The sequence below is a fragment of the Schistocerca americana genome, unplaced genomic scaffold, assembly GCF_021461395.2.
Source record: "Schistocerca americana isolate TAMUIC-IGC-003095 unplaced genomic scaffold, iqSchAmer2.1 HiC_scaffold_119, whole genome shotgun sequence".
NCBI lineage: Eukaryota > Metazoa > Arthropoda > Insecta > Orthoptera > Acrididae > Schistocerca > Schistocerca americana.
Window position 1 is genome coordinate 18,224 of NW_025725253.1, and position 11,179 is coordinate 29,402.

The window sequence follows — 11,179 nt, forward strand, 5'->3', positions numbered from 1 at the left end:
CGCAATCCTGAGATCCAAAACTTATGAGCCGGAAGGACGCGCTTCGTGTATTTGTTTTTTTTTTTTTGGAGATTTATGAACTTATTTATTAACATTACATCGTTACAAGCTAACAACTTTACAACATAAAACACGAACAGAATTGTAATTGTAAGCACTTCCTTCCGCAATCCGACGTGCCAGCAGAGCGACTGCCGAATTAGCGGGCGCGCCGCCGTGTGTGTGAGACGCGCAGCTTCTCGTTGCACCTCCTGTCATCCGCTTGGCGCGTGCAGCCTTCGACACTCGCGGAAGACGCATCTTGTTCCTGGTGTCCAGCGCAGGAGGGCTGGCGCGCGGCCGACCGGCGTAAGGCCTGTGCGGGGTGTGGCAGTGTCTTGTTGGAGGGCGCCACTGCTGGCGATGTGAGCTTCCTCGCCTCGCCCCGCCTCGCCTCAGACGAGGTGTTTGCGTAATTTGCAGTGCATTCGCACCATTCCTGTCTCTGTCCCCGTCCCGACTTGTCCCGACTTTGCTCGACTGCCGCTCGCTGCCGCTCGGGTCGTGGCCCATATAACAGCGCAAGCACAAGAACCGTCTGCAGGAGATGACGAGACGAGACGAGTCGACCAAGGAATAAATTTATAATTACATATCGAAGTAGGAATTGTACACCGCTACACAACAACAGGCGCTGAAGTATTTCAGAACACATCTGCCGATTCGTACTGTTTTGTCGTTTTCAAAGACTTCCTGGCGAACTTGGTTAGCACATTCTCCCTCAAACTGAGATATTTACTGCAATTTCGCACCTTATGGTCATTACAGTAGATTAAAATGCTTAAGCAAGAATCTTTGTCACAACAGAACGGTGGTATGGAAAGAGGGCGGTATAAAAAAAAAAAGTAAATGAAAGGGAGCCAACAGCACGTGGTGTTCCCAGGTGGTCACCCATCCAAGTACTAACCACGCCCGCTGTTGTTTAACTTCGGTGATCGGACGAGAACCGGTGTATTCAACATGGTATGGCCGTTGGCGCCCATATAATGTAGGCGCATGGAAGAATTCGCATTCGGTTCTTATCCCAACACACACAAAATCATACTTTTCGGTCGAAAGCAGCCGCATTTTTTTTTATTGACAATTCGTCACGTTAGCGCGAACGCAATCCTGAGATCCAAAACTTATGAGCCGGAAGGACGCGCTTCGTGTATTTGTTTTTTTTTTTTTGGAGATTTATGAACTTATTTATTAACATTACATCGTTACAAGCTAACAACTTTACAACATAAAACACGAACAGAATTGTAATTGTAAGCACTTCCTTCCGCAATCCGACGTGCCAGCAGAGCGACTGCCGAATTAGCGGGCGCGCCGCCGTGTGTGTGAGACGCGCAGCTTCTCGTTGCACCTCCTGTCATCCGCTTGGCGCGTGCAGCCTTCGACACTCGCGGAAGACGCATCTTGTTCCTGGTGTCCAGCGCAGGAGGGCTGGCGCGCGGCCGACCGGCGTAAGGCCTGTGCGGGGTGTGGCAGTGTCTTGTTGGAGGGCGCCACTGCTGGCGATGTGAGCTTCCTCGCCTCGCCCCGCCTCGCCTCAGACGAGGTGTTTGCGTAATTTGCAGTGCATTCGCACCATTCCTGTCTCTGTCCCCGTCCCGACTTGTCCCGACTTTGCTCGACTGCCGCTCGCTGCCGCTCGGGTCGTGGCCCATATAACAGCGCAAGCACAAGAACCGTCTGCAGGAGATGACGAGACGAGACGAGTCGACTAAGGAATAAATTTATAATTACATATCGAAGTAGGAATTGTACACCGCTACACAACAACAGGCGCTGAAGTATTTCAGAACACATCTGCCGATTCGTACTGTTTTGTCGTTTTCAAAGACTTCCTGGCGAACTTGGTTAGCACATTCTCCCTCAAACTGAGATATTTACTGCAATTTCGCACCTTATGGTCATTACAGTAGATTAAAATGCTTAAGCAAGAATCTTTGTCACAACAGAACGGTGGTATGGAAAGAGGGCGGTATAAAAAAAAAAAGTAAATGAAAGGGAGCCAACAGCACGTGGTGTTCCCAGGTGGTCACCCATCCAAGTACTAACCACGCCCGCTGTTGTTTAACTTCGGTGATCGGACGAGAACCGGTGTATTCAACATGGTATGGCCGTTGGCGCCCATATAATGTAGGCGCATGGAAGAATTCGCATTCGGTTCTTATCCCAACACACACAAAATCATACTTTTCGGTCGAAAGCAGCCGCATTTTTTTTTATTGACAATTCGTCACGTTAGCGCGAACGCAATCCTGAGATCCAAAACTTATGAGCCGGAAGGACGCGCTTCGTGTATTTGTTTTTTTTTTTTTGGAGATTTATGAACTTATTTATTAACATTACATCGTTACAAGCTAACAACTTTACAACATAAAACACGAACAGAATTGTAATTGTAAGCACTTCCTTCCGCAATCCGACGTGCCAGCAGAGCGACTGCCGAATTAGCGGGCGCGCCGCCGTGTGTGTGAGACGCGCAGCTTCTCGTTGCACCTCCTGTCATCCGCTTGGCGCGTGCAGCCTTCGACACTCGCGGAAGACGCATCTTGTTCCTGGTGTCCAGCGCAGGAGGGCTGGCGCGCGGCCGACCGGCGTAAGGCCTGTGCGGGGTGTGGCAGTGTCTTGTTGGAGGGCGCCACTGCTGGCGATGTGAGCTTCCTCGCCTCGCCCCGCCTCGCCTCGCCTCAGACGAGGTGTTTGCGTAATTTGCAGTGCATTCGCACCATTCCTGTCTCTGTCCCCGTCCCGACTTGTCCCGACTTTGCTCGACTGCCGCTCGCTGCCGCTCGGGTCGTGGCCCATATAACAGCGCAAGCACAAGAACCGTCTGCAGGAGATGACGAGACGAGACGAGTCGACTAAGGAATAAATTTATAATTACATATCGAAGTAGGAATTGTACACCGCTACACAACAACAGGCGCTGAAGTATTTCAGAACACATCTGCCGATTCGTACTGTTTTGTCGTTTTCAAAGACTTCCTGGCGAACTTGGTTAGCACATTCTCCCTCAAACTGAGATATTTACTGCAATTTCGCACCTTATGGTCATTACAGTAGATTAAAATGCTTAAGCAAGAATCTTTGTCACAACAGAACGGTGGTATGGAAAGAGGGCGGTATAAAAAAAAAAAGTAAATGAAAGGGAGCCAACAGCACGTGGTGTTCCCAGGTGGTCACCCATCCAAGTACTAACCACGCCCGCTGTTGTTTAACTTCGGTGATCGGACGAGAACCGGTGTATTCAACATGGTATGGCCGTTGGCGCCCATATAATGTAGGCGCATGGAAGAATTCGCATTCGGTTCTTATCCCAACACACACAAAATCATACTTTTCGGTCGAAAGCAGCCGCATTTTTTTTTATTGACAATTCGTCACGTTAGCGCGAACGCAATCCTGAGATCCAAAACTTATGAGCCGGAAGGACGCGCTTCGTGTATTTGTTTTTTTTTTTTTGGAGATTTATGAACTTATTTATTAACATTACATCGTTACAAGCTAACAACTTTACAACATAAAACACGAACAGAATTGTAATTGTAAGCACTTCCTTCCGCAATCCGACGTGCCAGCAGAGCGACTGCCGAATTAGCGGGCGCGCCGCCGTGTGTGTGAGACGCGCAGCTTCTCGTTGCACCTCCTGTCATCCGCTTGGCGCGTGCAGCCTTCGACACTCGCGGAAGACGCATCTTGTTCCTGGTGTCCAGCGCAGGAGGGCTGGCGCGCGGCCGACCGGCGTAAGGCCTGTGCGGGGTGTGGCAGTGTCTTGTTGGAGGGCGCCACTGCTGGCGATGTGAGCTTCCTCGCCTCGCCCCGCCTCGCCTCGCCTCAGACGAGGTGTTTGCGTAATTTGCAGTGCATTCGCACCATTCCTGTCTCTGTCCCCGTCCCGACTTGTCCCGACTTTGCTCGACTGCCGCTCGCTGCCGCTCGGGTCGTGGCCCATATAACAGCGCAAGCACAAGAACCGTCTGCAGGAGATGACGAGACGAGACGAGTCGACTAAGGAATAAATTTATAATTACATATCGAAGTAGGAATTGTACACCGCTACACAACAACAGGCGCTGAAGTATTTCAGAACACATCTGCCGATTCGTACTGTTTTGTCGTTTTCAAAGACTTCCTGGCGAACTTGGTTAGCACATTCTCCCTCAAACTGAGATATTTACTGCAATTTCGCACCTTATGGTCATTACAGTAGATTAAAATGCTTAAGCAAGAATCTTTGTCACAACAGAACGGTGGTATGGAAAGAGGGCGGTATAAAAAAAAAAAGTAAATGAAAGGGAGCCAACAGCACGTGGTGTTCCCAGGTGGTCACCCATCCAAGTACTAACCACGCCCGCTGTTGTTTAACTTCGGTGATCGGACGAGAACCGGTGTATTCAACATGGTATGGCCGTTGGCGCCCATATAATGTAGGCGCATGGAAGAATTCGCATTCGGTTCTTATCCCAACACACACAAAATCATACTTTTCGGTCGAAAGCAGCCGCATTTTTTTTTATTGACAATTCGTCACGTTAGCGCGAACGCAATCCTGAGATCCAAAACTTATGAGCCGGAAGGACGCGCTTCGTGTATTTGTTTTTTTTTTTTTGGAGATTTATGAACTTATTTATTAACATTACATCGTTACAAGCTAACAACTTTACAACATAAAACACGAACAGAATTGTAATTGTAAGCACTTCCTTCCGCAATCCGACGTGCCAGCAGAGCGACTGCCGAATTAGCGGGCGCGCCGCCGTGTGTGTGAGACGCGCAGCTTCTCGTTGCACCTCCTGTCATCCGCTTGGCGCGTGCAGCCTTCGACACTCGCGGAAGACGCATCTTGTTCCTGGTGTCCAGCGCAGGAGGGCTGGCGCGCGGCCGACCGGCGTAAGGCCTGTGCGGGGTGTGGCAGTGTCTTGTTGGAGGGCGCCACTGCTGGCGATGTGAGCTTCCTCGCCTCGCCCCGCCTCGCCTCAGACGAGGTGTTTGCGTAATTTGCAGTGCATTCGCACCATTCCTGTCTCTGTCCCCGTCCCGACTTGTCCCGACTTTGCTCGACTGCCGCTCGCTGCCGCTCGGGTCGTGGCCCATATAACAGCGCAAGCACAAGAACCGTCTGCAGGAGATGACGAGACGAGACGAGTCGACTAAGGAATAAATTTATAATTACATATCGAAGTAGGAATTGTACACCGCTACACAACAACAGGCGCTGAAGTATTTCAGAACACATCTGCCGATTCGTACTGTTTTGTCGTTTTCAAAGACTTCCTGGCGAACTTGGTTAGCACATTCTCCCTCAAACTGAGATATTTACTGCAATTTCGCACCTTATGGTCATTACAGTAGATTAAAATGCTTAAGCAAGAATCTTTGTCACAACAGAACGGTGGTATGGAAAGAGGGCGGTATAAAAAAAAAAAGTAAATGAAAGGGAGCCAACAGCACGTGGTGTTCCCAGGTGGTCACCCATCCAAGTACTAACCACGCCCGCTGTTGTTTAACTTCGGTGATCGGACGAGAACCGGTGTATTCAACATGGTATGGCCGTTGGCGCCCATATAATGTAGGCGCATGGAAGAATTCGCATTCGGTTCTTATCCCAACACACACAAAATCATACTTTTCGGTCGAAAGCAGCCGCATTTTTTTTTATTGACAATTCGTCACGTTAGCGCGAACGCAATCCTGAGATCCAAAACTTATGAGCCGGAAGGACGCGCTTCGTGTATTTGTTTTTTTTTTTTTGGAGATTTATGAACTTATTTATTAACATTACATCGTTACAAGCTAACAACTTTACAACATAAAACACGAACAGAATTGTAATTGTAAGCACTTCCTTCCGCAATCCGACGTGCCAGCAGAGCGACTGCCGAATTAGCGGGCGCGCCGCCGTGTGTGTGAGACGCGCAGCTTCTCGTTGCACCTCCTGTCATCCGCTTGGCGCGTGCAGCCTTCGACACTCGCGGAAGACGCATCTTGTTCCTGGTGTCCAGCGCAGGAGGGCTGGCGCGCGGCCGACCGGCGTAAGGCCTGTGCGGGGTGTGGCAGTGTCTTGTTGGAGGGCGCCACTGCTGGCGATGTGAGCTTCCTCGCCTCGCCTCGCCTCGCCTCAGACGAGGTGTTTGCGTAATTTGCAGTGCATTCGCACCATTCCTGTCCCTGTCCCCGTCCCGACTTGTCCCGACTTTGCTCGACTGCCGCTCGCTGCCGCTCGGGTCGTGGCCCATATAACAGCGCAAGCACAAGAAACGTCTGCAGGAGATGACGAGACGAGACGAGTCGACTAAGGAATAAATTTATAATTACATATCGAAGTAGGAATTGTACACCGCTACACAACAACAGGCGCTGACGTATTTCAGAACACATCTGCCGATTCGTACTGTTTTGTCGTTTTCAAAGACTTCCTGGCGAACTTGGTTAGCACATTCTCCCTCAAACTGAGATATTTACTGCAATTTCGCACCTTATGGTCATTACAGTAGATTAAAATGCTTAAGCAAGAATCTTTGTCACAACAGAACGGTGGTATGGAAAGAGGGCGGTATAAAAAAAAAAAGTAAATGAAAGGGAGCCAACAGCACGAGGTGTTCCCAGGTGGTCACCCATCCAAGTACTAACCACGCCCGATGTTGTTTAACTTCGGTGATCGGACGAGAACCGGTGTATTCAACATGGTATGGCCGTTGGCGCCCATATAATGTAGGCGCATGGAAGAATTCGCATTCGGTTCTAATCCCAACACACACAAAATCATACTTTTCGGTCGAAAGCAGCCGCATTTTTTTTTTATTGACAATTCGTCACGTTAGCGCGAACGCAATCCTGAGATCCAAAACTTATGAGCCGGAAGGACGCGCTTCGTGTATTTTTTTTTTTTTTTTTTTTTTTTTGGAGATTTATGAATTTATTTATTAACATTACATCGTTACAAGCTAACAACTTTACAACATAAAACACGAACAGAATTGTAATTGTAAGCACTTCCTTCCGCAATCCGACGTGCCAGCAGAGCGACTGCCGAATTAGCGGGCGCGCCGCCGTGTGTGTGAGACGCGCAGCTTCTCGTTGCACCTCCTGTCATCCGCTTGGCGCGTGCAGCCTTCGACACTCGCGGAAGACGCATCTTGTTCCTGGTGTCCAGCGCAGGAGGGCTGGCGCGCGGCCGACCGGCGTAAGGCCTGTGCGGGGTGTGGCAGTGTCTTGTTGGAGGGCGCCACTGCTGGCGATGTGAGCTTCCTCGCCTCGCCTCGCCTCGCCTCAGACGAGGTGTTTGCGTAATTTGCAGTGCATTCGCACCATTCCTATCGCTGTCCCTGTCCCCGTCCCGACTTGTCCCGACTTTGCTCGACTGCCGCTCGCTGCCGCTCGGGTCGTGGCCCATATAACAGCGCAAGCACAAGAAACGTCTGCAGGAGATGACGAGACGAGACGAGTCGACTAAGGAATAAATTTATAATTACATATCGAAGTAGGAATTGTACACCGCTACACAACAACAGGCGCTGACGTATTTCAGAACACATCTGCCGATTCGTACTGTTTTGTCGTTTTCAAAGACTTCCTGGCGAACTTGGTTAGCACATTCTCCCTCAAACTGAGATATTTACTGCAATTTCGCACCTTATGGTCATTACAGTAGATTAAAATGCTTAAGCAAGAATCTTTGTCACAACAGAACGGTGGTATGGAAAGAGGGCGGTATAAAAAAAAAAAGTAAATGAAAGGGAGCCAACAGCACGTTTTTTTTTTTTTTTTTTTTTCATGAGCTATAATGGTACTGTCGACTCCATGTCCCACGACGAACAGACGAAAAAGAAAACGTATCCCCCGTTAGCATCCTTGAGAATGTCGAGGTCCGTCGGGAAAAGGCGACAGGTGCAAAGAAAAAACCATAATCCAAAGAATCTGCTAAATGGAGACAAGTAATCCACCAGAAAAACAAGAGTCCAGTATAGAAAAATATAAAACACAAAACTAGAAAAAGAAGCCACTTCCTCAGGTGTACTATTACTTTGAAAGTTCCACACCAGTAAAGCAGAGGAGTATGTCCAACAAGTGGAGAAGTGAAACTAAAAGAAGGAAATTAAAGGCACTGCGCGGTAATACAGGAAAGACTAAAAGATAGTACTGCCGCCACTTGGGAGACCTACATGAGAAAGTTCTGCAAAAAGAAATTGCCGATGTCCACAGCATAAAAATAATCAGAAGCAAGGAGAAGGTAAACCATACCGGAAATGAAAGGGAACACAAAGAATAAAAAGTAGAGTACCTCTGATTACACAAATTTCAATAATTGTACGTTCCTGGAAAACACAACACGAGCGGTCAAAGTAGAAGAGTATACCAAATCATCAAACCATGTTAAGTAGCCATCGACATCCGAGTAAAAGCATGAGCAAGGGAAACCTGCAAAAAATTCGCGAAAGTAGCACGATAGCCAGGCATGGCTGCAGTTTGTTCATGCTGAGTCCATAAGTATGTAAGAAAGTCAAATTCGGTTGTCAATTTCAGGGAAAACATTGCAAATACGGTATGACCCAGGAGCCACACCGTGGCATTCTCCTTAGTATTCGGGTAGGCGGCGCACTGAGGGATTAAGACGTCTGTCGGCAAAACAGAGCGCGTATCCACCCGATTGATAAGGCGAACCATATCGCGGGCGGTATGCCAAACACTGCAAAAATGGCCACACACGAAACGGTGTTCAAGCGTATCCTCCACAGCACACAGGTCACAAGCTCCAGACGAGAGGAGATTAATGGAGTGGAGCTTCGCATTCGTAGGGAAGGTACGATGCACAACCTTGTACCACACTGCGTGTACAGAGGGAGGAAGAACATTGCTGGCAAGATTTTTCCATACCGTGACCCAGTTATACCACGGTAGCCGATACTCCCACTTACAACGCACAGTAGACCCACGGAAAGCAGAAGCGACGTCGCTGACTCGAAGGCTGGGAACGTCACAGAGCTCCAAGTAGCTGTTTTCCATATAGTAGCGACGCACATAATTAAGAAAAAAGGGAATGTGCGAGACATTCACCGGCGCCGCCGCAGATGGGGGACGATACAGATTGAAGACCGCCGCAGTGGTACCGTTCGGGGCCTTTTCCATAACAACAGTGGTCCGTTTCCAAAACAGAGCAGAGCACTTCGCGCGTAGATCTACTAGACCCAAACCACCATCTGTCGGGCTGAGAGAACAAGTGGCATACGAGACTTTAAAAATGTCACCTCGCCATAAAAACCAATACACCGCCTGCTTGAGGGCACGTTCCAATTGCCGAGGCAATGGAAGGACCTGTGCGAGATACCACGCCCTGGCCAGAATGGTAGTATTGATCAAGGCCACCTTATCACGAAGCGCCAACGTGCGAGCCGCATAGATCTTGGCAACGGCACGCACCTTGTGCAGCGTGGACCGCCAATTAAGCGCCTCCATCCGTTGTGGGTGAGAAGAAAAAAGCACGCCCAGGACTTTTTGCTGTTCGCGGACGCAGAACCAGTTCCGCTGTAAGGACCGTGCGCGGGGTGTAAGAGGCAAACAAACAGTCTTAGCAGGGTTGACAATGGCACCTGTGGCTTTTTCAAAGCGTTGCAGTGCGCCATATAAAGTGTCAACGTCATCGGAATGGCCAAGGAAAACACCAAGGTCGTCGGCGTATGCCTTACAAACGAGGCGGTCCGCCCCGACCTGAATGCCGCGGCATTCGCGGCCGATAATCCGCAGCAACGGATCTAAGGCTACAGAAAAAAGGGCCATCGAAAGGGGACACCCCTGCCGCACCGAGCGCTCAACACGGAAAGCCGGCGTCAAGCGGCCGTTGACACTAACTCGTGACGTCGCATTCTGTAAAAGATGCTTTACCACAGTCGTAAACTTAAGGCCGAATCCCATCCGCACAAGAACCTGGCGGAGGTATACATGGCTAATGCGGTCGAAAGCATTTTTGAAGTCAATCAATAAGATGGCAGCAGTCGGCAGGCGCGCACTTTTAACAAAGCCGATACAGTCGCGATATGCGAGAACGGCGTCAAAAATGTTTCGACCCGGCACCGCACATGATTGACTGTCACTGAGAACCGACGGTAAAACAACTTTAAGACGTTGAACCACACAGCGCGTCACAATCTTAAAATCGGCGTTAAGTAAGGTGATCGGCCGAACAGCGTCAATACAGGGCGTCGCATTCGATTTAGGTACTAAGGTCACTACCCCCTCCTCAAACGCAGCAGGGATAACAGCACCATCCCGTATTTCATTTAAAAGAGCCACAAAAACATCACGAAAAAGATCATAAAACTTCAAATAAAATTCAGAAGGAATGCCGTCGGGACCAGGCGATTTACACTTAGGGCTTCGTCGGATAGCGTCGTACAGGTCGTCAGGTACATAAGCAGCATTTAAATGCGTCCTATCCGCACGAGTTAAAACATGAGGTATAACTTGTAAAAAATCCCGCAACGCATCACAGTCAACATCCAGCGCACGGAAAAGGGAACTAAAATGATTAAAAATATCCCGCTCGATGTCGGACTGGACAGTAGTCCGTCCACCGTCGCACTTTTTCCAGGTACTGATGTGCAGACGGGCACGCCTCCGTCGTTCCCTGGTCAGATGGTAAAGCGACAAAGGTTCGCCAGCCACAACCCCCGCAGGCTGGCTGCGCACGACGACACCATTACTGACAGCACGCAAATCAGCGAGAAGCTTAAGCTGAAATTGCTTAAAGGCGGGCAGCAAGGCAGGCTGTGACGTCACGCGCAGCGCGAGGTCTTGTAAACACGCCTGATGGAAGCGGGCCGTAGCGCGACGCCAACGAGCCGCCTCGCGGCTAAAATCAATTAAAAACTGCCTTATCACTGGCTTGGCCTCCCCGACCCACCACTCCAGCACACTACAGTCACCTCGCCGAGTCCCGAGTAATTTATGCCACAGACTGGTAAAACACCGGACAAAATGGTCGTCGGTCAATAAAGCACAATTAAATTTCCACAGATTCTGTCGTCTGGGAACACAAAAACGAGGCAATAAAAGCTGACAAAGGTAACCGGAATGATCAGAAAACAGCACGGGAAACATTTCCGTGCGGCAAATACGGGCAGAAAGCGAGGCAGAAATGTAAATTCTG

General features: G+C 49.5%; 6 non-coding genes across 6 annotated transcripts; all 6 read right to left on the bottom strand.

The window, feature by feature from the left end:
* Nucleotides 1–897: 897 nt before the first annotated feature.
* On the bottom strand, nt 898–1,016 carry LOC124563221. The gene has a single exon (XR_006969997.1). It is a non-coding gene; the product is annotated as a 5S ribosomal RNA (ribosomal RNA).
* A 1,023-nt stretch (nt 1,017–2,039) lies between these two features.
* LOC124563222 lies at nt 2,040–2,158 on the bottom strand. Its single transcript, XR_006969998.1, has one exon. It is a non-coding gene; the product is annotated as a 5S ribosomal RNA (ribosomal RNA).
* A 1,028-nt stretch (nt 2,159–3,186) lies between these two features.
* On the bottom strand, nt 3,187–3,305 carry LOC124563224. The gene has a single exon (XR_006970000.1). It is a non-coding gene; the product is annotated as a 5S ribosomal RNA (ribosomal RNA).
* A 1,028-nt stretch (nt 3,306–4,333) lies between these two features.
* Nucleotides 4,334–4,452, bottom strand: LOC124563225. The gene has a single exon (XR_006970001.1). It is a non-coding gene; the product is annotated as a 5S ribosomal RNA (ribosomal RNA).
* A 1,023-nt stretch (nt 4,453–5,475) lies between these two features.
* On the bottom strand, nt 5,476–5,594 carry LOC124563226. The gene has a single exon (XR_006970002.1). It is a non-coding gene; the product is annotated as a 5S ribosomal RNA (ribosomal RNA).
* Nucleotides 5,595–6,617: 1,023 nt separating this feature from the next.
* On the bottom strand, nt 6,618–6,736 carry LOC124562835. Its single transcript, XR_006969649.1, has one exon. It is a non-coding gene; the product is annotated as a 5S ribosomal RNA (ribosomal RNA).
* Between the last annotated feature and the right edge of the window lie 4,443 nt (nt 6,737–11,179).